General features: G+C 46.1%; 1 long non-coding RNA gene across 1 annotated transcript; it reads left to right on the forward strand.

The window, feature by feature from the left end:
* Positions 1-257: 257 nt before the first annotated feature.
* Positions 258-26,035, forward strand: LOC132813954 (uncharacterized). Its single transcript, XR_009644235.1, has 4 exons — positions 258-312; positions 939-1,045; positions 5,475-5,574; positions 25,269-26,035. It is a non-coding gene; the product is annotated as an uncharacterized LOC132813954 (long non-coding RNA).
* The last annotated feature ends 1,318 nt before the right edge of the window (positions 26,036-27,353 follow it).

The following is a 27,353-nucleotide window of genomic DNA, read 5'->3' on the forward strand; positions in this document are numbered from 1 at the left end:
GCACCACTGACCCAGAATCTGGGTTCCAGCATCTGCACTCATTGTTGTTACCTCCCATCACATGACCCAACATCTCAGCACAAGCAGGACACACTGCGCATGCTCCAGCCAACAGTGACCCCAGGTGATTGATGTCAGCACCGGACCAATGAAAGGACGGTGGGCGGAGCTGGAGGACCTTGCGGGAGGTTGATCCTCCAACCAATCACAGTGAATGAAGGGCGGAGCTAAAGTAAACCATGTGATCACCCTCGCGCCCGACGCAGAGTCGCTGTAATAAATGCTCGGGGAGTTATAGAGCGAAAGGATACGGTAAGGAAAGAAATAAACAGGGAAACGGGAGAGAAGCTGTGTTGCCATGAGCGGAGAGGTTTTACAAACAAATTGTGCATGTCCGAAAACACAAATGTGAACGTCCCAGTCCCGTGTTTGCAGTCAATGGGGAATTGCCTCAGCGGCTGCAGGCCTGAGTGAGCGCCGCCATCTTTATTCGGGACAACGATTCACTGGACACGTGCGGAGCCGCCATCTTTGTAGGGGGCAAGGTGCAGCCAGGCGCATGTGCAGCCTCTCTCTGGTACAGAGTCATTGTGATGACAGCAGCCAATCCTGCTCTGATTCACCTCTGGGCTCCCTCAGGACCACTTTGTCAATGTCTAGCTTCCTCAGGCTCCAACCATGGGGGTATGTTTGGTCTGTTTAATACTGTATTATGACTTTTATAGACCATTTGTAAATGAATTTTTCACGTGGCCCAGCCCCTGACCATGTGCTGCTCTATTATCAGATTATTTTATCTTGAATATTTTTGAGTCAAGAATTCTTTTTTCCAATAAGCAAGTGTATTTTCCTTCAGTTTCTGACGATCAAATTCTGCACCACTTTCATTCCCTGTCATGCATTTTGCACCCCCTTGAACTGTGTTTCTCTTTCCACAGATCCCAGTGATTAATGCCAAAGCCCTGTTGCCTGTGGAGAGGGTGATGCTTGACTTTCTTGTACTGCTGCAGTTTGTGGGGTGAAGGTGCTCCCACAATGTGGTTGGGTAAGAGACATTACAGATTATTCATTACAGCAACAGTGATGATTTGAAGATAATGTCCAAACCAAGAACAGTTTGTAATTTTATTATCATGCTTATAATTTCATATAAAATATCATTGAGAATTTTAGATATAAAGCCAGAGATGAAGATATTAGGTCAGGTGACCAAAAGCATTGCCAAAAAGCAGGTTTTGAGGGATGTCTTAAAGGTGGAACGCAGACCTGTGATGTTTTGTCTGCAAATTCCAGACCATGTTGCTTTAGCAACTGCAGAATCAGCTACACAGTTGAAGTAATGAATTAACAAATCATTGGGAGTCTCGAAGTAAATGGATTGACGAGGTCTCAAAGGATGTGTGGTGCACGGAGCTAGGGATGAGAACAGCCAGGAATCAAGTCAAGAATGAGAATTTTAAATTGTTGTTGCTTATAGGAGCCTTTTGACGGATGAACATGTTTGGGGAGAAGTGAGCACGTGGGCGATAGAGCTTTCAATTTTTCTTGAGATTACAGGGAGGTTGAATTTGGGAGGCTGGCCAGGAGTGTTTTTGGACAATTTAAGTCTGGAGATAACACACGATGGATGAGAGTTTCAGTATATGAGCTGAGATGAGGGTGGAATCAGCTAGAAATAGTGGTGTTGGAGTGGGACTGGGCTGTCACTCTTACCTCACCTCTGGGATTCAGCTGGTTGTCAGGTTGTGAATCAGGTGGAAACACAATCGGGAGCTGAGTGGCCCTGGTGGAGCCTAAAATGAGTGTCACTCAGTTGGCTGTTGCTGAGCAGCTGCTGCTTGATAGCCCTGTTGATGAATACTTACATCACTTTCCTGCTGATCGAGGGAAATTGCCTGGGTTGGAGTTGACCTGTGTTTTTGTGTTGAACATCCCTGGGCAATGTTCCACATTGTCAGTCAATGCCAGTGCTGGATGGGTACGTGGCTTTGTGGGTGGCAAGTTCTGGAGCACAAGTTGTCAGTATAATTGCCAGAATGTTAGCAGGACCCATAGCCTTTACACTACTTAACCATTTCTTGGTATTATTCGAACTAAATCAAACTGACTTAAAACTCACGTGTGTGATTTTGGAAACCACTGTTGAAGGCTGCGATGGATCATCCCACTTTGCAACTGGCTGAGAATTGCTGCAAATGCTGCATGGATGTGTGAGATCCCTCCGTTAGTTAGGGTGGGGATATCTGTTGTGCTTCCTGCAACAAGTTGATTAATTGTCCATTACCATTCACAAGTGGGTGTGGCAGAATTCTGATCTGATCCATTGGTTGTGGGATCGTTTAGCTCTGTTGCTTGATGCTGATGCTGTTTAAAATGCAGATGGTCCCGTTTGGTAGCTTCAACAGGTTGGCACTGCATTTTTAGGTATGCCTGGTGCTGCTCATGGCATGCCCTCCTTTCCTGTCCATTGTGATGGGTGAGTGCGGGATGTACAAACCCATGAGATTACAGATTGTGCTGGAGTACAGTTCTGTTGCTGTTGTTATCCCACAGTGCCTCAGAGATATCCAGTTTGAGATCCTACATCTGTCCCATTTAGCATGGTGATAGTACCACTCAGCACAAGGGAGGTTTTTCTCAACTTTAAGGTGAGGCTTTGTCTCCAAAAAGACTGTGGGATGGTCGCTCTTGTCATGGACAGATACATTTGCAGCTGATAGATTCATACTGATAAGATCTAGTATGTTTTTCCATCTTGCTGGTTCCGTGACCGCCTGCTGCAAACCCAGTTGAGCAGCTATGTCCTTGAGGACCCGACCAGTCAGTCAGTAATCCTGCAGCTGAGCTACTCTTGGTAGAGGACATTGAAATCCTGTACCCAGAGTAGGCTTGTCACCATTTTATTGCCTCAGTGCTTCCTCCAAGTGTTATTCAACATGGAGTAGCACTGATCCGTCAGCCGTGGGAGCACAGTATGTGGTAATCAGCAGGAGCCATGAGACTTCCTGGTGTCCAAAGTTAATGCTGAGTACTCCCAGGGCAAAAGGTGTGTACATCACTGTGCCATCGCCTCTGCCTGGTCTGTCCTGCTGGTGGGACAGGACATATCCAGAGATTTCAGGAGAAAGTGAAGACTGCAGATGCTGGAGATCAGAGTGGAGAGTATGGTGCTGGAAAAGCACAGCAGGTCAGGCTGATGAAAGGCTTAGGCTCGAAACATCGATTCTCCTTCGCCTCAGATGCTGCCTCACCTTGTTATGCTTTTCCATCATCACACTCTCGATATCTAGGGATGGTGATGGTGGTGTCTAGCCATTATCTGTAAGGGATGACTCTGTGAGGATGACTATGTCAGGCTGTTCCTTGACTAGTCTGTGAGACAGCTCGCCACGTTTTGGCACAAAAAACCCGGATGTTAGTGAGCAGGTTGTTGCAGAGCCGAGAGGGCTGATTCTGTGGTTGTATTTTCTGGTGCCTTGTTAGATGCCAAGTGGTCCATCCAGTTTCATTCCTTTGTTGAGACTTTGCAGTGAGTAGCTTGTTGGGCGACTGTCAGGTTGGCAGGATATTTTCTGCCATTGACAATAGTTCCTTGGAAATCAGGAGATTCCTAATTCGTTATTATTTCATGAATTCAGATTCCATCGTCTGCCGAGCTGGGATTCGAACAGGGACTTCAGTTGTACATTTTAATATTCTGGATAAAAGTTAAATACATTAGGTTTGTTCACTCATTTTAAACATCACTAACCCTGGTTTTGTTTCTTTGTAAAACACTGTCCATCATCCTGTCTCCTTCATCCTTCTCTCCAACAACAAGAGCAAGGAGCACATGGAGTTTCTCTGTCACTAAGACTGAGACAATCCGACCAGCTGCCTCTGCTGCTTCCCTCCATCCCACTAGCCCACTGAGACAAACTGCCTCACATGGTGTTCCTGGTTTTTGTCCCAAACTTACATCTTTCTCCTCTTGTCAAGTCTTATCAGAGCTCATCTTGATCTTTTCCTAGTCTCGCTAAACCACAGACATTCCAACTTTGTTTCCTCCCCGTCACTCCCCCTCGCCAATTCACAGATATTGTTCCTTGTTCTGTCTGTCTGTCTTTTCTGGTTATGTCCTTCTCATCCATTCTGCAAAAAAAAAACTAACATTTAACCTCACCATCATTTGTAAATCCTGCTCCATCCCCACTCTCCCTTTCCTTTATGAATTCCTTGTATTTGGTGTCCCTCCAGGATCTATCCTTGGTCCCTACTGTTTATCACCTACATACTGCCAGGAGGTGACATTGTCTAAAAGCACAGTGTTAGGTTTGACATGTACACTGACGATGCCCAGCTCTCCCTCCCCATCATCCCTCTCCATTGCTCCATTGTTACTCAGTTATCAAACTGCTTATCACATTCCCACTACTTGATTAACTGCAATTTCCTCCGATGAAACATTGTTACGGTTAAATCCATTACCTTCAGTTGCTAATACAAATTCCTTTCCCTTACTGCTGAGCCCCTCCCTCTCACTGGGTGCAGTCTGAGGTAGAACTAGACTCTTCACAATATTGCTGTCATATCTGACTTCAAGGTGACCTTCTAATCAGACATCTACACAATCACAAACACCAGGAATTCCAATCTCTGAAACGTTGCTTGTCTCCACCTCACCCCAGCTCCATTGCTACTGAAACCCCTTACCCGTGTCTGTGTTACCTTAAACTTGGTGAATCCGAAACAGAACCCTTGATTTCGTGACTGGCCCAGAATCTGCTGGCTTTCAGTGTTTCCTGCACAATTACCCCAGATCCCTTTCTGGTGCAGCTTTCTACAGATTCCACCATGTAAATAGCACTCTGTTCTCTTATTGTCCCCTCCAAACTGACCGACTTGACATCTTCCCAAATTATACTCCATCTGACAACTTGTTGCCCCTTCTCCTGTGTATCTCTCTCTCTTCACAATCCTCTTAGCACTTTACAGTTATGCCTTTTCTAGGAATTTCCCCCCCCCCCCCCCCCCATTCTTCTAAACATTTACTGGGAGCAGTGGGCAGTGTGAAGCATGCAGAGATGCTCTGTTTTTAGAGATACTCTATGGGAGGAACTTGCTGCCCATTGGTCAGAATGGAGACAACTTGCCCATCGAGCTGCATGAACCTTTCACCCCCCCCCCCCCCCCGCCCCATGTCTTATTGATGAGGCACAGCGGCAGCACGGAAGGGAAAAAAAAAGAAGCAAATCCTGCTCTCCGCATCTCACTGACTCCTGGAATATTCTGTCCCATGTGTCAAAAATCTGCCCTGTTCAGTCGCATGAAATCCCAAGGTGGAAACTCACAGAAACCCACAGAGGTTTCCCCCTGAACTGACTGCTGACCTCCACAAGGGGTAATGTGTCCAGTCATCCTGGGCCAGGAGGAGGAGATGGTGTGAGTTTCTAACCTGAACTGACAGTGATGGAGTTTATAAACTTGTATTACAGGATACTACAGGTGGACATTCAGATGGTAATCTCAGTCATTGTAACACCAAACTCTGATTGAATTAGTTAATTCATCAGGACCTGGATATTCGCATTGTGTGTGAGTATTGTATTCCATCTGAATCCCATTTGCTGCATAAAAGTTCTCTTTGAATCTTCCCAAACCTTTTATGTGTGTCCTGTAATCCTTGTATAATGAGCTGATGGGTGTAAGGTTTATTATTATAATGTATAATTTCTGTAAATCCCTCTGTCACAGCTCCCCTCAATTGCCTTTGCTACAAGGAGAACAACCTCAGTTTCCCCAAACCCCTGATTCCCCAGTGTCTGTTTGATTAGATTACTTACAGTGTGGAAACAGGCCCTTCGGCCCAACAAGTCCACACCGACCCGCCAAAGCGCAACCCACCCATACCCCTACATTTACCCCTTACCTAACACTAGGGGCAATTTGGCATGGCCAATTCACCTGACCCGCACATCTTTGGACTGTGGGAGGAAACCAGAACTCCCGGAGGAAACCCACGCAGACACGGGGTGAACGTGCAAACTCCACACAGTCAGTCACCTGAGTCGGGAATTGAACCCAGGTCTCTGGCGCTGTGAGGCAGCAGTGCTAACCACTGTGCCAGCATGCCGCCCACGGCTCTCTATAAGACACACATCAGGATTGTGTTGGAACGTTCTCCACTTGCCTACATCAGTGCAGCCCCCAACAATATTAAAGAAAGTGAACATCCTCCAGGACAAAGCACTGTGCCGTAGTGGTGTCCCATCCACCCCTTCAGCATTCCCTCTCCCCATCCCAGAGACACAGTGGCATCACTGTGTAAAAGGGAAAGTCAGCATTGTCCTCCCAGACCATAGGGCTGCTCTCTCATTAGGGAGGAAACTGGAGCCCCTGGAAGAAACCCATGCAGACACTGGGAGAATGGGCAAGTCCCACAGAGACAGTTGTCCAAAGCTGGAAACGAACCTGGGGCCCTGGCAGCAGGGCTAATCACTGAGCCACTGTGCCACCCTCAAATTGTAATTTGATTCACAACTACCACTTCCTCTGATAGTTCATTCCACACACAAACCATTGTCTGAACAAATATTTTTTAAAAATCCCTGTTCTGCTGTCACCTTAAAAGCTATGTACCCAGTCTTGAATCGGGTTCCTTCCTGGAAAGGACACCTGCTGTTCACATTACTGATACCACCCATCCATGATTTGAGTCTAATAAGGTCACTCCTCAGCCTCCTGCGCGCCAGTGAAAGACGTCGCAGCCTATCCAGCCTCTGCTTATAATTCAGACTATCCATTCCCCTCAACATCCTGGTAAATCGCTTTTGAATCCGCTCCAACTACATAATGTCCTCCCGATATCAGCATGGCCAGAACTGGACACAGAATTCCAGAAAAGTCCTCCCCAACATCCAAAATAACATCCGTGTGGGCGGCACGGTGGCACAGTGGTTAGCACTGCTGCCTCACAGCGCCTAGACCCGGGTTCAATTCCCGACTCAGGCGACTGACAGTTTGCACGTTCTCCCCGTGTCTGCGTGGGTTTCCTCCGGGTGCTCCGGTTTCCTCCCACAGTCACAAGATGTGCGGGTCAGGTGAATTGGCCATGCTAAATTGCCAAGGGGTAAATGTAGGGGTATGGGTGGGTTGCCCTTTGGCGGGTCGGTGTGGACTTGTTGGGCCGAAGGGCCTCCACACTGTAAGTAATCTAATCCCAACTCTTGTACTCCAAGGTCTGAGCAATGATGACAAGTGTGCTAAGCACCTTCTTAACCACCCTGTCTACATGTGACACAGACTTGAAAGACCCGAACCCCTCGGCCTCTTTGTTCCATATCACTCCTCGATGCCCTGTTTTTAATTAGTGTAAGTCTGCTCTCGTTTGTTTTATCAAGATGTAATATTTTGCATTTATTCCAATCCAAAAATACCAAAAAAATCCTGAGCATTAAAGACAGTGGGAGTATACTTAAGAGGGAACTCAGGAGGGCAAAAAGGGGACATGAGATAGCTTTGGCAAATAGAGTTATGAATAATCCCAAGGGTGTTTATAAATATATTAAGAACAAAAGGGTAACTCGAGAGAGAATAGGGCTCTTCAAAGATCAGCAAGGTAGCCTACGTGTGGAGCCGCAGGAGATGGGAGAGATACTAACAAAATATTTTGCATCAGTGTTTACTGTGGAGAAGGACATGGGCAATATAGAATGTGGGAAAATAGAAGTTGAATATGTCCATCTTACAGCGGAGGACATGCTGGGTGTCTTGTAACCTGTAAAGCTTGGTTAATCCCCAGCACCTGATCAGGTGTACCCTAGAGCTCTGTGGGAAGTTGGGAATGTGACTGCTGGGCCTCTTGCTGAGATATTTTGTATCATCGATTATCACAGACGAAATGCCGAAAGACTGGAGGTTAGTTAACATGGTGCCACTATTTAAGAAAGGTGGTAAGGACAAGCCAGGGAACTAACGAACGGTGAGCCTGGGCAAGTTGTTGGGGGGAATCCTGAGGAACAAGATGCATGTGTATACTGAAAAGCAAGGATTGATTAGTGATAGTCAGCATGACTTTGTGCATGTCTCTCAAACTTGATTGAGTTAATTGAAGATGTATCAAAGAGGATTGATGAGGGCAGAGAGGTGGACGTGATCTATGGAATTCAGTAAGGGACTGGACAAGCTTCCCCATGGAAGACTGCTTAGCAAAGTTAGATCTCACGGCATACAGGGAGAACTAACCGTTTGGATACAGAACTGGCTCAAATGTAGAAGGCAGGGTGGTGGTGGAGGGTTGTTTTTCAGATTGGAGGCATGTGACCAGTAGAGTGCCGTAAAGATCAGTGTTGGGTCCACTACTTTTTGTCGTTTATATATATATGATTTAGATATGAGCATAGGAGGTATAGTTAGTAAGTTTGCAGATGACACCAAAATTAGAGGTATAGTGGACAGCGAAGAAGGTTACCTCAGATTACAACAGGATGTTGTTCAGATGGGTGAGAAGTGGCAGATGGAGTTTAATTCAGATAAATGTGACGTGCTGCATTTTAAAAAAGCAAATCTTAACAGGACTGATACACTTAGTGGCAAATTCCTAGATAGTGTTGATGAACAAAGATATCTTGCAGTGCAGGTTCATATTTCCTTGAAAGTAGAGTTGCAGGTAGATAGGATACTGAAGAAAATGTTTAGAATACATTCTCTTATTGATCAGAGCATTCAGTATAGAAGTTGGAAGGTGATTACAGGACATTGGTTAGGCCTCTTTTGGAATATTGTGTGCAATTCTGTTCTCCGTGAATCGGAAGGATGTTGTGAAACTTGAAGAGGTTCAACAAAGATTTACAAGGATACTGTCAGGGTTTGAGCTGCAGAAAGAGAGCAAAAAGGCTGGGGCTTTCTTTCCCTGGAGCATCAGAGACTGAGGGGTGACCTCCATAGAGGTTTATAAAATCATTAGTAGCATGGATAGGGTAACCAGACAAGGTCTTTTCCCTGAGTAGGAGAGTCCAGAAATAGAGAGCATAAGTTGAGGGTGAGAGGGGAAAGATATAAAAGGGAACTAAGGAGCAACTTTTTCATGCAGAGAGTGGTGCCTGAATGGAATAAGCTGCCAGAAGAAGTAGTGGAGGCTGACAATTACAGTATTTTAAAGGCATTTGGATACTTGACATGAATAGGAAAGATTTAGAGGGATATGGCCCAGGTGCTGGCAAGAGGGATAAGATTAGGTTCGGATATCTGGTCGGCATGGACAAATTTGACCGAAGGTTCTGTTTAGTGCTGTTCATCTGTGACTCACAGCTCAGTGGGTTTCGGTCCCTTAAAAGATAAATCTTAGTCTGTTTTATTTTAGTAAAGCTACAACATTCAGTAGGGCGACAGTTTATTTCTTTAAATACACATCTTATGATAATTTGATAAAATTTTTTAATATAAAATATTGGTACTAATTTATTCTAGAGTCATGTTTTGTAAAGCTGTAAGATTGTGTACCTTTTTCTGGGTCTGTGGACTGTTAAGGTGCAGAGGTGGCCATTCGTACAGTGATGTGCTCTTCCTGTTGGATGTGGGAGATTAAGGAAGGTTTCAATGATCTGATTGTCTGCAGGAAGTGAGGATGCAAATCCTGTAGGATTTCCTGGATCAGATGGAGCAATGGTTAAAGGTAATGAAGAATTTACAGGAGCAGGGGGGTGTGATAGGTGGCAGTTTCAGAAAGGTAGGAAAACTGCCGATCCAGTCAGGTAGATGGGTTTCCTCTAGGAAATGGAGGAGTGGAGGGCAAGTAGTGCAGGAGTCTCCTGTGGTTATTTCCATCTCCAACAAGTATACTGTTTTGGAAAGCGTCGGGGGTCACATTTTCAGGGGAATATCGCACTGAGAGCCAAGTTACTAGTGTAATGAATCTAGTATAATGTGAGGTATAACAGGTTCCACGCGATCGATGGTGATAGGGGGCTCTCTAGTCTGCAGCACAGACTGCAGTTTCTGTAGCTGATAGTGAGACCTCAGAGTGGGGTGGTGCCTCCCTACTGTCTGGGTGAAGGATGGCTCCGAGGGTGCAGAATATTCTGAAAGGGGAGAATGATCAGTGGGAGGTCGCTGTGCATTGGTACCAATGACATAAGAGAAAATGATGAAGTACTGATGAGAGAATATAGCAAATTAGCCTGGAGGATAATAAGCAGGATCTTGTGGGTCGTAATATCTGGATTACTCCCGGTGCCACATGCTAGTGAGAGTAGGAATAGCAGGGTAGAGCAGATGAATGCGTGGCCAAGGATCTGATACAGGGGAGAAGGATTCCCATTTTTGGATCATTGGAATCTCTGCTGGGGTAGAGGTGACGTGCATAACAAGGATGGATTACACCTGAATTGGAAGGTGTCTAATATCCAAGCAGGGAGATTTGCTAGTGCTACTCGGGAGGCATTAAACCAGTGAGGGCGTGGGGGTAATCCTAAAGAGATAGTGAGAAAGGAGGTAAGTCTGAGGCTGGTACAGTTGAGGAGATAGACAGGAAGTGCAGGCAAGGGCAAGGCACAGAATGAGGTCGGACTGACAAGGTACAATAGACAATCGGTGCAGGAATAGGCCATTCTGCCCTTTGAGTCAGCACCACCATTCATTATGATCATGGCTGACCGTCCACAATCAGTATCCTGTTCCTGTCTTATCTCCATAAAACTTGATTCCATTATCTTTAACAGTTCTGTCCATCTCTTTCTTGAAATTATCCAGAGACTTGGCCTCCACTGCCTTCTGGGGCAGTGCATTCCATGTGTCCACTACTCTCTGGGTGAAGACGTTTCTCCTCAACTCTCTTCTAAATGGCCTCTCCCTTATTTTTAACCTGTGTCCTCTGGTTCTGGACTCACCCATCCGTGGGAACATGCATCCTGCCTCCAGAGTGTTCAACACTTCAATAATCTTGTAGGTGTCAATCTGATCCCCTCTCATTCTTCTCAACTTAAGTGTATACAAGCTCAGTCGCTCCAATCTTTCAACATATGATCATCCTGCCAATTCCGGGAATTGTCCTCGTGAACCTACCCAACACTCCCTCAATAGCCACAATGCTCTTCCTCAAATGTGGAGACCAAAACTGCACACAATACTCCAGGTGCGGTCTTACCAGGGCCCTGTACAACTGCAGAAGGACCTCTTTGCTCCTATATTCAATTCCTCTTGTTATGAGGGCCAGCATGCAGTGAGCTTTCTTCACTACCTGCTGTACCTGCATGCTTGCTTTCATTGACTGATGTACAACACACTGAGATCTCGTTGTACTTCCCCTTTACCAAACTTGACTCCTTTTAGATAGCAATCTGCCTTCCTGTTCTTGCCTCCAAAGTGGATAACCACACATTTATCCACATTCAACTGCATCTGCTATGCATCCGCCCACTCACCTAGCCTGTCCAAGTTAACCTGTATTCTCATAACATCCTCCTCACATTTCACCCTGCCACCCAGCTTTGTGTCATCAGCAAATTTGCTAATATTACGTTTAAGATGTTCATCTATATTATTAATGTATATTATCAACAGTTGTGGTCCCAGCACCGAACCTTGTGTTACCCCACTAGTTACTGCCTGCCATTCCGAAAGGAAGCGTTTATCACTCCTCTTTGCTTCCTGTCTGTCAGCCAGCCAATTTTCAATCCAAGTCAGTATATTCCCCTTTGTAAATCTATGCTGACTCTGACGAATCCTATTACTGCTATCCAAATGAGCCATAATTTCATCTTTTGTAATTGACTCAGCGTCATTCTCACCACTGACATCAGACTAACCGGTCTATAATTCCTTGTTTTATCTCTCCCAACTTTTTTTGAAAAGTGGGATAACATTAGCCACCCTCCAATCTGACTCTACATCTCCTGATTCTGTGTATCCCCCTTTCCCAAGGGACTGAACGTCATCCCTCATCAACAGGGCCATCCCACCCCCTCTGCCCATCAGTCTGTCCTTTTGATAGCACTGCACTGCATTTATTTCAATGCAAGAGGTTTTACAGGGAAAGCAGATGAGCTTAAGATATGGTTTTGAACATGGGACTGGGATATAGTGGGTATGACAGAAACGTGGCTTAGGTTGGACAGGCCAGGTAGCTTAATGTTCCAGGGAATAGATATGAGGAAGGGTAGAAAGGGGGATAAGAGACAAGGTGGAATGGTGTTTTTGAGTAGGGATAACATTATTGTTGTGCTTAGGGAGGATATTCATGGAGGTTCGCCCGTTGAAATTACTTGGGTGGAACTGGGAAATAAGAACAGGACGATCACCTTATTGAGGTTGTCTGTGTGGGTTTCATCCAGGTGTTCTGGTTTCCTCCCACAGTCCAAAGGTGTGCAGGTTGGGTGGAGAATCCAGGCTGGATTGCCGTATTGTTCAGGGATGGGCAGGTGGGTGGATTGGCCATGGGAAATGTTCAGGGATGTGCAGGCTAGGTGGATTGGTCATGGGAAATGCAGCGTTACAGGGGTAAGATAGGAGGCTCTGAGGGTCAGTGTGGATGTGATGGGCCGAATGGCCTGCTTCCACACTTGGGATTCTTTGACGACAATTCTACTGGTTTTAAAATAGTTGCAGAAAATAATAGATCAGATCTAAAAGTTGGTGTTCAAAATTGGACAAAGGTGAATTTTGATGGTACATGGCAAGAACTTTCAATATTTCTTTGCAACCCCCAGGTAAAGGGACGGCTGGAAAGTGGGAACATAAGAACAGAAGGAATAGGAGCAGGGGTAGGCCATCTGGCCCCTCAAGCCTGCACTGCCATTCAATAAGATCAGGGCTGATCTTTTCATGGCCTCGGCTCCACTTTCCTGCTCTCTCACCATAACCCTTAATTCGATTCCTGTTTGCAAATCTACATTTTGCCTTAAAGACATTCAAGTTGATAACATCAACTGCTACACTCAGCAGGGAATTCCACGGATTCATAACCCTTTGGCTGAAGAAGTTCCTCCTCAACTCTGTCCTAAATCAGATACCCCCTTATTTTGACGCTGTGATCTCTAGACTGACCCGCCCCCCAATGGAAATAACCTCCCTGCTTCTATCTTATCTATTCCCTTCTTAATTTTATTTTTTCCAATACAGCCTCCCATTCTTCCAAATTCCAACAAGTATAATCCCAGTCTATTCAGTCTCTCCACATACACCAATCCTCTCAACCCCCGACTCAAACTAGTGATCCTCCTCTGCACCCCCTCCAGTGTCAGTACATCCTTGTTGAAGTAAGGAGATCAAACCTGTACACAGTACTCCAGGTGTGGCCTCACCAGCACCCTGTACAACTGCAGCATAACCATCCCTCTAGCAAGGAAGGACAATAAACCCTTCACCATCTCTTTTAGTCCCCTGGGATGCATTCCATCACGGCCAGGAGACCCATGTTCTTTAGGGCTGTTATCTTTTCCAACACTACCTCTTTACTGAGAGTGACTGTTTCCATGTCCTCATCTGCCATTGCCTCCATAGGCCTGTGAAAATGAGACAACAAGAGAACATAGACAGTATGTTCCTGTTAAAGCCAAGTCTGGTAGGTGTAGAGAATGCTGTGTGTCTAGAGAAATTGAGGGTCTGGTCAAAAAGATGAAGGAGGGATATGGCAGCTACGGACAGCTGGGTTTGAGTGAATCCCTCGGAGTATGGGGCAGTAGGAGTACACGTGAGGGAAAACAGGAGGGCAAAAAGGATACATGAGAGAGCTTTGGGGGGAAAGAGGTTTAAGGACAACCCAAAGAGATTCTACAAAACACTAAGGACAAAAGAGTAACCAGGCAGAGAATAGGGACCCTCAAAGATCAACAAGGCTGTCTGTGGAACCACAGAAGGTGGGAGAGATACTACCCAAGGATTTCATGTCAGCTTTTACTGAAAGAGGATATGGAAGCGAGAGAGTTTGGAGAAATAAATAGTGATGATTTGACAACTGTCCATATTACAGAGGAGGTTGTACGGGATGTCTTATACAGAAAGCTGAGTAAATCTGTGGGACCTGATCAGGTGTATGTCACATCTTTGTGGGAAGTTAGGGAAGTGATTTTCGGGTCCCTCGCTGAGATATTTGTATCACCGATAGCCGGAGGTGAGGTGCTGCAAGACAGGAGCCATTATTTGAGAAAGGTGATGAGGAAAGGCCAGGGAACAATACACTGGTGAGCCTGAGGGTAGTGGCAGACAAGGTGTTGGAAGGAATTCTGAAGGACAGGTTTATATGTAATTGGAAAGGCAAGAAGTGATTAGGAATAGTCAGCATGGCTTTGTACATACATCACTAACTTGGACTTCAGAAAGACATTCAAAAAGGTTCCACATAACAGACTGGTTAGCAAGTTAGACACCATGGGATGCAGAGAGAGCCAGCTATTATATACAAATTGGCGGGAAGGTTGGGGACGGAGAGTAGTGCTTTTCGGACTGGAGGCCTGTGATGAGCAATATGGTGTAAGGATCAGTGCTGGATCCACTGATTTTCATCATTTATATCAATGATTTGTGTGTGAATATATGAGGTATAGTTAGTAGGCTTACAGTAGACATCAAAATTGGAGGTGCACTGGACAGTAAAGAAGGTTACCTCAGAGTACAATGGGACTTCAATCAAATGGGCTGAGGATTGTCAGATCGAGTTTATTTCAGATAAATGTGAGGTGCTCCATTTTGGAAAAGCAAATGAGGGCAGGAATTATACACTTAATGGGAAGGTCCTGGGGGGTGTTGCTGAACAAAGAGATCTTTCAGTGCAGGTTCATAGTTCCTTGAAAGTGGAATCATAGGCAGGGTAGTGAACAAGGTGTTTGGTGTACTTGCCTTTACTGGTCAGTACATTGAGTAGTGGAGTTGGGATGTCATTCTGCGGCTGCACAGCACATTGATTCAGCCACTTCTGGAATTCTGCTTTCAGTCCTGGTCTCCCCGCTATCGGAATGATATTATGAAATTTGAAAGGGTTCGGAAAAGATCTGCAAAGATGTTGCTAGGGTTGAGGGTTTGAGCTATATAGATAGAGGGTGAATAGGCTGGGGCTGTTTTCCCTGGAGCATCGGATACATTTGTGAGGAGCATGGATAGGATGAAATCCCAGAGTCTTATTCCCAGGATATGTGAGTCCAAAGCTTGGGGGCACAGGCTTCAGGTGTGAGGGAAAAGATTTAAAAGGGATCTAAGGGGCAATGTTTCCAGCTGAACATAGTACGTGTGTGGAAGGAGCTGCCAGAGGAAGTGTGGAGGCAGGTACAATTACCCAGTTATGCCTTTGAGATGTTGTATGTGATTAGCAAAAGTTTAGAAGGATACAGGCCAAGAGCTGGCATATGGGATGATATTAATTTAGGATATCTGGTCGGCATGGACAAGTTGGATCGAAGGGTCTGTTTCTCTGCTGTACATCTTTATGGCACTACTAAAATTAAGATGGGTTTCTCTTTTATGGAGAGTTAGCAGAAGATCAACTAATTCTCCTTGGAGCTGAGAAGGTTAGGCAGGGATTTCGACCAGGAGCAGATTTGTTTCCAGGATATTTAATTTACAGAGAGACAGACGGAGAAATTATTAACGTCACAATTTTGAGTAACTACCTTCAGGTAAATGGCAAATAAAACAGGTTAAAAATGTGAAGATTATTGTACTCACTAAGTTCCAGATGCTCAGAACAGTTTGGACGCAGATTCAGTAGTTATTGAGAAAACAAATTTGGAATTTAACTTTTTTAAGGAAGGATTTGGAGGGCTACAGACAAATGGGAGGTGAGTTGGGATAGACTGGCACCATCTCCAGAGGGGCCAGTACAGCTGAATAGCCCCAAACCCCTGTGCTCTGCGTTACTGCCCCATTCACTGTGAATGATGAAGCTCATCCCAGGGCAGAGTCCAAGAGACATACAGCATGGAATTAGACCCTTTGGTTGAACTGGTCCATGCCGACCAGATATCCCAACATTTGGCACATATCCCTCTACACCCTTCCTATTCACATGCCCATCCAGATGCCGAATGGTGTAACTGTACCAGCCTCCACCACTTCCCCAAACAGAAGATTCCATACAGGCACCCATCTCAGTGTGAAAAACGTTGCCTCTTGGGTCCCTTTTAAATCTTTCCCCTCTCACCTTAAACCTACACCCTCTCGTTCTAGACTCCCCCACCCCAGGGAAAAGCCCTTGTCTATTTTTCCCATCCATACTCCTCATGATTTTAGAAAGCTCTATGAGGTCACCCCTCATCATCCGATGCTCTTGGGAGGAGCCCACTCATGTCACAATGGGGCCCAGGTGATTGACAGCAGCTTCAGACCAATAGGAGAATTGGCGTGATCCTTCGGCCAATGGGAGTGAATTGGGGTGGGTCCAGCAGGCCAACACATGGCCATGAGCTGTGCAGGCGCAGTGTCACTGTGAGAGAGGTCCTCATGAGTGTGAAGGGAGTGGGAGAGACTGCAAAGTCTGGGGAAGAAATTGAGTTATTGTGGACTGGGAGGGTTTATAAACGCACAGTTTTAGGCTGCTAGACTTAAATTAGAAATTCCTGGTAAATTAGAACAAAAAGAACTGCGGATGCTGTAAATCTCACTCAACAGCCAAAAGATACTGGAAAAGCTCAGCAGGTCTGGCAGCATCTGTGAAGAGAAATCGGAGTTAACATTTTGGATCTGCTGACCCTTCCTCAGAACTGATGCTACTGAAAAAAAATGTTGGTATATATGCAGAAGATCGGGGTTAAGGAGTAAATGATAGGTGGTGATAGAGTCCAAAGAGATGGGAGCAGTTGGACAAAGGAGTGGATAACGATCTGGCTGGGGCAGGGTGAATAGCCGTTTATGGGGACTGTTGGTGGCTAACTATAGCTAATGTGTAATGGTAGGTTATGTACTAACAAGGCCTGGTGTGTGGGTTAAGAGGCTATGGCGCTAGGACATTGGAGAGTTCAGGACCTAAATTATTGATTTTGATACTGGGGCTAGAGGGGTGCAGGGTCCCCAAGTAGAAGATAAGGTGTTGTTCTTCCAACTTGCGTTAACATGTGGCGCTGGAAAAGCACAGCAGGTCAGGCAGCATCCCAGGAGAAGGATAATCGACGTTTTGGGCATATTCCATTCATCAGGAATGCCGGGATTGGGAGTGGGGTGGGAAGTAAGAGGGCTGAGAGATAAATAAGAGGGATGTGTGGTGTTGGTGGGAAGTGGGCTAGGAAGGCAATGGGTAGATGTAGTTAGAGGGTAATGGAGATAGGGTGGAGTGGATAATTGGAAAGGAAAGTGGACAGGTGGGACAGTTTAAGGGCGTGGTGTCGAGTTGGAGGGTTGGATCTGGGATAAGGCAGGGGAGGGGAGATGAGGAAACCTTGATTCTGTGGTTAAAGGGTCCCAATTTCTTCCTCCAGGCGTCGGGTAGCTGGGATTTGGTGGTGGAGGTGGCCCATGACTTGCATGTCCTTGGAGGAGTGGGTAGGGAAGTTGAAGTGGTCAGCCACAGGATGGTGGGGTTGGTTGGTGCATGTGTCCCAGAAATGCTCCCTGAAACATTCCGCAAGTTGGTGTCCCAGGAGACAACATCGAAAGCAAAGGCCATAATAGGTGAGGTGTTTGGATGTGCAGGAAAATCTCTGCTGGATGGGGAATGGTCCGTTGGAGGTGAGGGGGAGGTGTGGGCACAGGTTTTGCACCTCTTGTATTGACAAGTGAAGGTGCTGTGAGTGGAAGGTGGGTTGTTGGGGAGCATGGATCTGACTAGGATTCACAGGGAATGGTCTCTGTGGAATGCTGAAAGGAATGGAGAGGGAAATATATCTCCGGTGGGATCTGATTGTAGGTGGTGAAAATGGCGGAGGATGATGCGTTGTATCTGGGTGGAAGGTGAGGACTGGGGGGTTCTATCCTTGTTGCAGTTGGAGAGGTGTGGTTCAATGGCAGAGGTGCGGGAAGTGGTGGAGATACACTGGAGGGTATTGTTGACCACGTAGGAGGGGAAATTGCAGTCCTTGAAATATGGTGTGTTTTGGAATGTTCTGGAATGTTCTGCCAGCTTGCATCAAGCTTCACTGGAACACTGCAGTAAGCATGAGACAGAGATGTTGGCCAGGGAACAGGTTCGTGTGTTAAAGTAGCAGGCAGCTGGAAGCTCAGGGTCTGTTTTGCAGCAGAACGTAGATCATCAACTGCCATTTCCAGCACCTCCACTGAGCTGCTGCCAGACACAGGTTCCTGTCCCCTCCATTCACAGCTATTCACCCTCCCAGCAGATTGTTATCTACTCCTTTCTTTCCAAATGTTATTTTTTCTTTTGGGCTCTGTCCCCACCTATTATTTACTCTTTACCCCCTATCTCCTGCAGTCCAAAGATGTGCAGTAAGGTGAATTGGCCAAGCTAAATTTCCCGTAGTGTTCAGGGATGTATAGGTTAGGTACATTAGTCAGGGTAAATGTAAAATAATAGGGTCGGGGAATGGGTTTGGTTGAGAAACTCTTCAGAGGGTGAGTGTGGACTTGTTGGGCCGAATGGCCTGTTTCCACACTGTAGGGATTCTAATTTTCCCAGCTGCAGTCAGTTCTGAGTGAGGGTCACTGGACCTAGAATGACCCTTAGTGTGTGCAGGAGGAGGAAACGGGAAAGGGGAGTTGGATCAGTTTAGACTGGAAGGGTTTAATTACACTCTGTACAGGTAGTTAGGCCTGAATTAGAAACTCTTGGTCCCACGTTTACAGCAAATGGGAAAACGGCTGTGGGCCTCAGGCGGTGATGGGTTCTGGGTTATGGCCACCATCTTTATTGGGGACAAGGTACAGCGAGGCGCATGGGCATATCCTCTTCCTGGGTGGGGTCGGGGTGATTTGAAGAGGAGCATTTACACATCAAACACATACCAAGAGAAGTATTTGTCTTTACTGTTCAGCCTGCACTGACTGTGAGTTTTATTTTGTGAATTCATTTTATAGGATTTTATTTAATAATTGAGACAGGGATCTCAAAATCAACTTTCTATCGTCAGCAGGGTCATCAGGATCGGAATACCATTGACATTTAACTGGGGAAGGAGAAAGGTGTGTCTGTTCTGTCTGTGGGAAAGTATCTCTTTTTTTCAAGCAAAAAGCAGAAAGATGTTCCAAGGGATCACCCTTTGGGTTTGTGCTCAATTCTGGGCCCTGAGAGGGAACGCAGATTTGTCCAAATTACACCTCGTCTCTACATAGGAACTGTCAGATTTAGACCCAATCACCCACTTTCTGATGTTAACCTGTAAACTCCTCATTTTCAATTCCCTGCAAGCTTCTGATTAAAATTCCTTATGGACTCAAATTCCAGCACCATTTCGGGTGGAATGTTCCAGGTTTTGACAACTGTCTGTTCATTCAGAAACTGCTGAGGTCCGTATTGACTCTGGGGTTACAAAGGGCTGAATTGAAAGATGAGATGCAGTTCTTCAGCTCCCATTGAGATGCATTGGAACAGTACAGGAGGCTGAGGGCAGTGTAGGTGTGAGCAGACAATGAAAATGACAGGGCTGCACCGTGAGGGCTGCTTGGTTCAATGAGAGTGTTTTGGAGTTGGGTGTAAATAGAGCGAGGGGAGACAGGGAGAAGGTGAACCACAGCTTCAGTTTTAGTCCAGGCCATTCAGCAATTCACATGTTCCCAAAGGGAACAGCCAAGTTGTAAGCGATACCTGCTGAGTGTTTTTTTAAAACAGTTTTTAAAGTGTAAAATGTCAGCTTAAGTAAAGATCGGGGCTTTTGATGATAATGGAAATGTTGGAAGAGAAGGAAGGTTTTTGCTCATTTAAATTCTCCTAATGGGAGTAACTAGCTGAAACTAGAGACACATTGTTACAGGAGCCCTCAGACCCGTGGGGCGCTCCTCTTGTACAATGTGGGAAATAAGGGACACTTCCAGTGTCCCTGACGGCTGTGTGTGCAGGAAGGGTGTCCATCTGCAGCTACTGGGAAACTGCTTTTCAGACCTGGAGCTGAGAGTGGACTCACTGTGGAGCAATACTGAGAATGCTATGGACGGCACGTTTAGTGAGTTAGTCACACTGCAGGTGAGGGTTACACAGGCAGAAAGGGAATGGGTGACCATCATATCAAGCAAAAGGCTCAGGAAGGGAGTGCAGGACTCCCCATGATCATTTCGCTTCTCATACAGATATTGTGCACCGCTTGGGATTCTATAAGGGAGGGAACAGGTGGGGTTGCCTCTCAGGGGAAATCAGCAACAGCCAGGTTCATGACCCCACAGAGAGCTCCGCTGCACAGAACGGGAGGAAGGAGAATGGCAGAGCTATAGTGACAGGGGATCCAGTAGTCAGGGTCAGAGACAGGCGCGTCTGTGGCCACTGACATGAATCCAGGACAGTGGAATTGAACCCAGGTCCATTTATTGATAAAGTGCACAGACTAATAAAGGTCAACGTCCCAAATGCAACCTTCAGCACTTGGTCACCCTAAAGCTCTATTTTCCAGGGTCTGTGCACTTACTCTGAGCCCTTCAGAGGGATTGAAGGGGATGGGGAGAAAACAGGAACAGGATTGTGTTGTAGATCTACAAACTAACCGTCACCCTCCCCTCTCAGTCTCCCCCCTCTGTCTCCCACCCCCCATCGTACCTCCTCCCCACCGCAGGGAAAAGACCTTGTGTATTTACCCTATCCATGCCCCTACTGATTTTATAAACCTCTATAAGGTCACCCATCAGCCTCTGACGCTCCAGGGAAAACGGTGTATTCATCCTCTCCCTATAGCTCAAATCCTCCAACCCTGGCAACATGCTTGTAATACTTTTCTGACCCCTTTCATGTTTCACAATATTGTTTTGAGAGGAAGGAGACCCGAATTGCACGCAATATTCCAAGCATGACCTAACCAATGTCTGTATAGCCGCAACATGACCTCCCAACTCCTATACTCAGTGCTCTGACCAATAAAGGAAAGCATATTAAACACCTTCTTCACTATCCTATCTACCTACGATTCTGCTTTCAATGAGCTGTGAACCTGCACTCCAAGGTCTCTTTGTTCAGCAGCGCTCCCGAGGACCTTACCATTAAGTGTATACATCCTGCTAATATTTGCTTTTCCAAAATGTAGCACCTCACATTTATCTGAATTAAACTCCATTTGCCAATCCTCAACCATCTGACCAAGATCCCGTTGTAATCTGAGATAATCTTATTCACTGTCCACTACACCTCCAATTTTGATGTCATCTTACTAACAATACTTTCTATATTCACTTCCAAATCATTTATATAAATTATGAAAATTAGTGGATCCAGCACCGATCCTTTGTGACACCCCACTGGTCACAGGTCTCCAATCTGAAAAGTAACCTTCTGGCACCACCCTCTGTCTTCTACCTCTGAGCCAGTTTTGTATCCAAACGGCTCGTTCTCTCTCTGTATTCCGTGAGATCTAACCTTGCTAACTAATCTCCCATGGGGAACCTTCTTGAACGCCTTACTGAAGACCATGTAGATGATTTCCACCCTTTTGCCCTGACTTAAGTTCATGAGACGTGATTTCTCACACACAAAGCTGTTAATAGTATACAGGACTTAACTCTGTACATTGGAGTCTGCGTCACCCAGTTATGGGTGTTCATATTCTGGATAAAGTTCACGTACACCAGCTTTGTGTTAGTGACTGTGTATCGAGTCTTATTAATATCACCAACACAGTGAGTTCCTTTTCAAAGGCAGTCCCTATATCCCTAACCCTGCTCCCATCTGCTCTGTCTCCTCCATCCCCACCAGAGACAGTAAGTGGTAGGAGCTCATGGAGTTTCCATGTGAGTGAGACGGAGAACATCTTCCCTTCTTTCCTCTAGTCCACCAAGAAATGGTGGTAGTGTCCTTACCTCTGGACCAGGAGGATCAGGTTCAAAGTTGAGTGACAGCATCTTTGAAGTGGCTGATTGGAAAACCTGCCCAAGCCACCAGGCCATACTGTCTCCCAGCTGTCCCTGCCTGAGCCTCTAAACAAAACCTTCCTGTAGTTTCTCTCCTGTTAGACTCTCCCATTGCTCAGTTTGTCCAGGATCCCCTCCTGCTGCTGCACTGCTCATGTCCCTCACTGACCTGTCCATCCCCCAGTGTCCTCCACATTCATTCATTGTTTACAATCCCATTGTCCCAGTCCTCCAGCCCCGCCCCCTCCACCCTATTGGGCAGTGGCTGCTGTCAATCACTCAGGCTCCTGTGTGATCTGGAGCATGCTCAGCAGGAGGGGAGACCAGTGCATGGGTGCATGGGCGCAGTGCTGGGCAATTGTTGGTGTATGTGCAAGGTGGGTCAGTGCCAGGGAGAGCGGCTGTGGGTGTGTGGGATTGATCTTTCATTGGCAGCTCACTCCCTTCCTCCCTCTGGGAACAGGTCCCAGGGGAATGGCCCCTCCCCTGGTATCGGGACAAGTGGTCGGCGTATCAGTGGGGGAGTATTTTGCAGAAAGTTATCAGAACTCGGGTGAAGATTCAGGGATGTTACGGAGAGGAACATTCATTTTAGTTCATTTTTATTCAACCAGATATGATTTGGCCAGTGTGTGCAGGATGGTTCTCATCAGAGGATCGGAGTAGGGGAATAAATAAGAGGTTCCAGATTGGGGGGGAAAAAGTCAGTCCGTTCTGTCCCAGAAGGAAGCCCTGGGAGGTGTGGGGAGGATTCACCAACACCCAGGAGGCTCCGAGTCAGACTCATTGATTTGATTAGATTAGATTTCCTACAGTGTGGAAACAGGCCCTTCGGCCCAAACAGTCTACACCGACCCTCGGGTTACCCACCCAGACCCATTTCCCTCTGATTAATGCATCTAATATTATGGGCAATTTAGCCTGGCCGATTCACCTGACCTGCGCATCTTTGGATTGCTGGAATCGAACCTGTGACCCTAGTGCTGTGGGGCTGCCGTGCCATCGTGCCACCCCTTTTTTTGGTTTTTAGTCTGTAGGCAGGAGCTAGGAAGCTGAATTCAAAGAGAGGAGAGTGTTAGAACTAGGTGTGGAGGGAAGGAGTGAGGAGATTATTTTGGATTTCAGTTCACAGAAGAGAGAAATTGTGAGACTGAGATTTAAAGCTTTGGGGGAACAAAGAAACTGCAATTTAATACTATAATTGTCTTATGAATTTCCATCCTGTGTTAACGGTGGTGACTTGTTTTCTCTGTTGTAGAGAACTGAAAGGGCAGATTTGCAGATGAGAAATTTAAATTGAACTTCATTTTCAGTTTTGATAGTTACTTGATCCGTGCCGATCTGAATATCATTGGCCTTTTTCATGTGGAAGGGAAGGTGTGTATTCTGTCCGTGGGTGAATATTTCAAATGTCAGTGTGACTGGGAAAATTACTGAGGTACAGCCAAGTCCATGTTAGCGTGGTGACTGTGGAGAGAGGATCAATCTAAACATCAGGTCATAGGCAGAGAACAAAGGGAACTAACACCTTCAACATATTGTCTCACTATAAACCATTGTTAGCAGCTAACCTGAGAATGCAACTTTAAAAAGAAGGGTTTTGTGATTTACACATGAAAGAAGTCAAACTATCACTGTATTCTCACAGATGAAAGGCTTAACAGACAATTAATTTTTCAATGTATAATTTCAGTTACATCACACTGCAAATTTTTGCTATAAACTCTGTGTTATGATCGAGCCCTCCACAATCACCTGATGAAGGAGCGTCGCTCCAAAAGCTAGTGTGCTTCCAATTAAACCTGTTGGACTACAGCCTGGTGTTGTGTGATTTTTAACTTTGTACACCCCAGTCCAACACCAGCATCTCCAAATCATGACTCCTTTGGGGAGGGTGGTGAGTTTTGGATTCAGCTTTCCAGTTATTACCATAAGAAGATGAGCACTGGGTACAGGAGAGGGAATGCAGCCCTTCGAACCAGCCCCACCATTTAATACGGTGATGATTGAGCTCACCTCGGTCTCAGCTGGGTTTTCCTGCCTGCTCTCTCTCACCCTTCATCTCATTGCAAATTCAACATCTGTATCTCTTCATTAAATCTGCTCATTGTCCTGGCATCCACTGCATTTTGAAGAGGGAATTCCACAGATTCACAGCACATTGAGATAGGTACATTCTTCTTCATGAAATTAGAATAGAATCCCTACAGTGCAGAAACAGGGTATTCGTCCATGGAGTCCACACCAACCCTATAATGAGCATCCCATTCAGACTCACCCATTCCCTGTATTTCCCATGGTTAATGGCTTAACCTGCACAGGCATGGACACTGTGGGCAATTTAGCATATCCAATCCTCCTAACCTGCACATCTTTGGACTGTGGGATGAAACGGGAGCACCCAGAGGAAACCCGCTCAGACACGGGGAGAACGTGTAAACTCCACACAGTCACCTAAGGCTAAAATCAAATCCAGGTCCCTGACACTGTGAGTCAGCAGTGCTAACCATTGAGCCACCTCTGCTTAAAATCTGCTCCTCCTATTCACTTCCCACGCCCCAGTTGGCTGAATCTATATTCCTTACATCAGAAAATCAGGTTGTGGAAGCAGGTGTCTCAGTAAAACCCAGTGACAGCCCATATGTCCTGTGTGTCTGAATGGGGATCCTATACACAACACCCTCCAGTCCACATTTTTCATACACTTTCCAGAGACAGGGCTCCAGTGGCTTCTTGGGGACTACAACACCCACAATCCCTGTGGCAGGGACCACACGTGTGTGGGGAAACCCCGCACTGTACATGTACAGAATGTGGGCGGGTTTTGGAGCATGTGCTTTAGGTAAGTATACTTTGCAGAAAGTATTTCACACTGTGATTGGCTGGGGAAGGGATGCATCTGCTTCTGGTATTGATCTGTTAGGGGGTCACCACACCCATGTAGGACCACTCTCCATCCCCAATTCATTGTAATGCTGGGAATCAACAAATGGGAAACAAAGAAGGATCTGACCCATTCTCCCAGACTGAAGGTTCCTCTTCTGTCCAGGATCTGCCACCTCCCTTTCTGTTTCCTTTTGTTTCATTCTGCTGTTACATTATTGACTTGCAGCAACTGAAGGGAAAGGAAGTGAACCCAGAAAGGGTGCAGAGTCTAACCAGGGACGGGAAGTGGTGGCATGGATCTGTTTATCAGTAACTCCATGAGAATGGGGAGGGTGTACATTAGGGGGTAGCAGAGTCAGAATGGTGGGAGAGAGTAAGTGGGCTGGAGGGTAACAGCTTCGGGGGAAGAAAGGGGAAAAAGATATTCCAAAGAAGCTAGAATTGTCTGCTCTGAATTTCTAATCTGTACATATTCCTTTATACAGGGTGCTAGATGGTGAAGATTTGCAGACTGAAATCTCAAAATCATGTGCAGATTGTGATTATGTTAACCAGCATTTGAAGAACCAAAGATAGAGAATCACTCGGCCAAAATCCTGCAACACTCACACACAGCATTGTCGGTCTATCTGCACCAAATGGACTGTGAATGGTTCAAGACAGCAGCTCACTCCCATCTTCTCAAGGGTAACTAGAGATGGGGAATAAATGCTGGCTGAGCCAGTGATGCCCATATCCTGGAAATGGTTTCTATCTCTAGTTGCTGAACCCCAGTTGATGTTACTGCAGGATGGTGAGGGACGCTGAGTGCATCCTCCAGGAGGCAGCACCATCACATTACCCCTGCCTACACCCACACAGTAACACCGCAACGTCACTGGAACAAAAGGCAGTGAAGCCAAAGGAGGACTTAGATATAGTTCTTCGAGGTAAAGTCATGAAAGGGGATTGGAACACAGCAGGAACAGGAGACTGAGCTGGATGGTCAGCTGTTTCCCATTGAATGGTGGAGCAGGATTGAAAGGCTGAATGGTCTCCTCCTGCTGCTATCTCCCAGGTATGTATATAGCCATGGAGCCCGGGTAGGAAGGAGTGGGCAGGGATTCTCCAGGAGATTGCACTTCCACAACAGGTTTCAGTGAGGGAAGGTTTGATGGATTTTATTTAACATTTATCTTTAACACAAAGTTTGTAAATTTTGGTTTTAAAATGTTGTAAAAGTTTTTTGCACAGCAAATAAAATTAAAGAAAATAAATTAAACTGTCTGAATATAACAGTTTTAAAACTCTCAACCACTGTAAAACAAAATCCCTTTTGTCACGGACACCATCACTTTCCAGTTACTCAAGCTCCAGGGAAATATTCCCTCCCTGTCTGAACCTTTGGTTTGATGTAATTGCTTTTCAGGTCTCCTTCTGTGAGCTGCGAAGCGTTCTTTTTCCCCATTTCCCTGACACAGAAATGTTATCACAGCAACCTTCCCACCATCAAAATCATCATTATGCCATTTTGCTTTTGGTTAACATATAATCACCAGCAGTGCAAAAGTGAGGACTGCAGATGCTGGAAACCAGAGCCGAGATTAGAGTGGTGCTGGAAAAGGGCTTTTGCCAAAACGTTGATTTTCCGGCTCCCCGGATCCTGCCTGACCTGCTGTGCTTTTCCAGCACCACTCTAATCTAGACATATCATCACCAACAGTAAACCATTTGTGTAACCAATTGAATATTTCCAAAGAAAGCCCATTACGGGCCAAGCAAACCATTACAAGTGACAGAGTGAGAAGGGACTAAATCAAAGTAGAGTTGTGGGGAGGGGGCAGCAGTGGGGATAAAGCACTGTATCCCCTGCGGTGCCCACCTCTATCTAAAGGCATCGAGAGAATTGATACACACCACATGGTCCTTCTCCAAGGACACCCGGCTGTGTAGCCTTTATCCTCAATCATAGAATAGAGTCCCTACAGTGTGGAAGTAGAGCACTGGCCCATCAAATCGCGCCGACCATCCAAAGAACATCACACCCAGAGCACGCTATCACTGTAACACTGCATGACCCATGGCTGATCCACCTAGTCTGCACAATCCTGGATACTGTGGACAATTTAGCATGACTGATCCACCTGCACATCTTTGGACTGTGGGAGGAAACCAGAGCACCTGGAGGGGACCCACACTATCATGGGGAGAATGTGGGGACTCCACACAGGCCGTTGACCAAGGCTGGACTCCAACCTTGTACCTGATGCTGTGAAGCAGCAGTGCTACAATCACAATTTAAATCAAAACAGATGATCCTTGCGCATTGTCACATTACTGTTTTTGGAGACTTACTGCCCAGAGAGACAGCCTGAGGTTCAGAAAGTGGCAATGTAAGATCAGTCAACTCCAGCCCAGTTAATGTGGTTAACAACAACATCAATACTCCAACAGTGTCATCATGTACAAGGTCAGAGAAACTGATCCATCAGCCTGAAACTGACTGACCATGTGGCTGTCAGTGACTCCAACACAAGTGAATGGAAACATTGCTCAGAGCCTGTTTCTGTAACATTCAACTCAACCAGGAA

This window comes from Hemiscyllium ocellatum, unplaced genomic scaffold (genome assembly GCF_020745735.1).
Source record: "Hemiscyllium ocellatum isolate sHemOce1 unplaced genomic scaffold, sHemOce1.pat.X.cur. scaffold_562_pat_ctg1, whole genome shotgun sequence".
Taxonomy (NCBI): Eukaryota; Metazoa; Chordata; class Chondrichthyes; order Orectolobiformes; family Hemiscylliidae; genus Hemiscyllium; species Hemiscyllium ocellatum.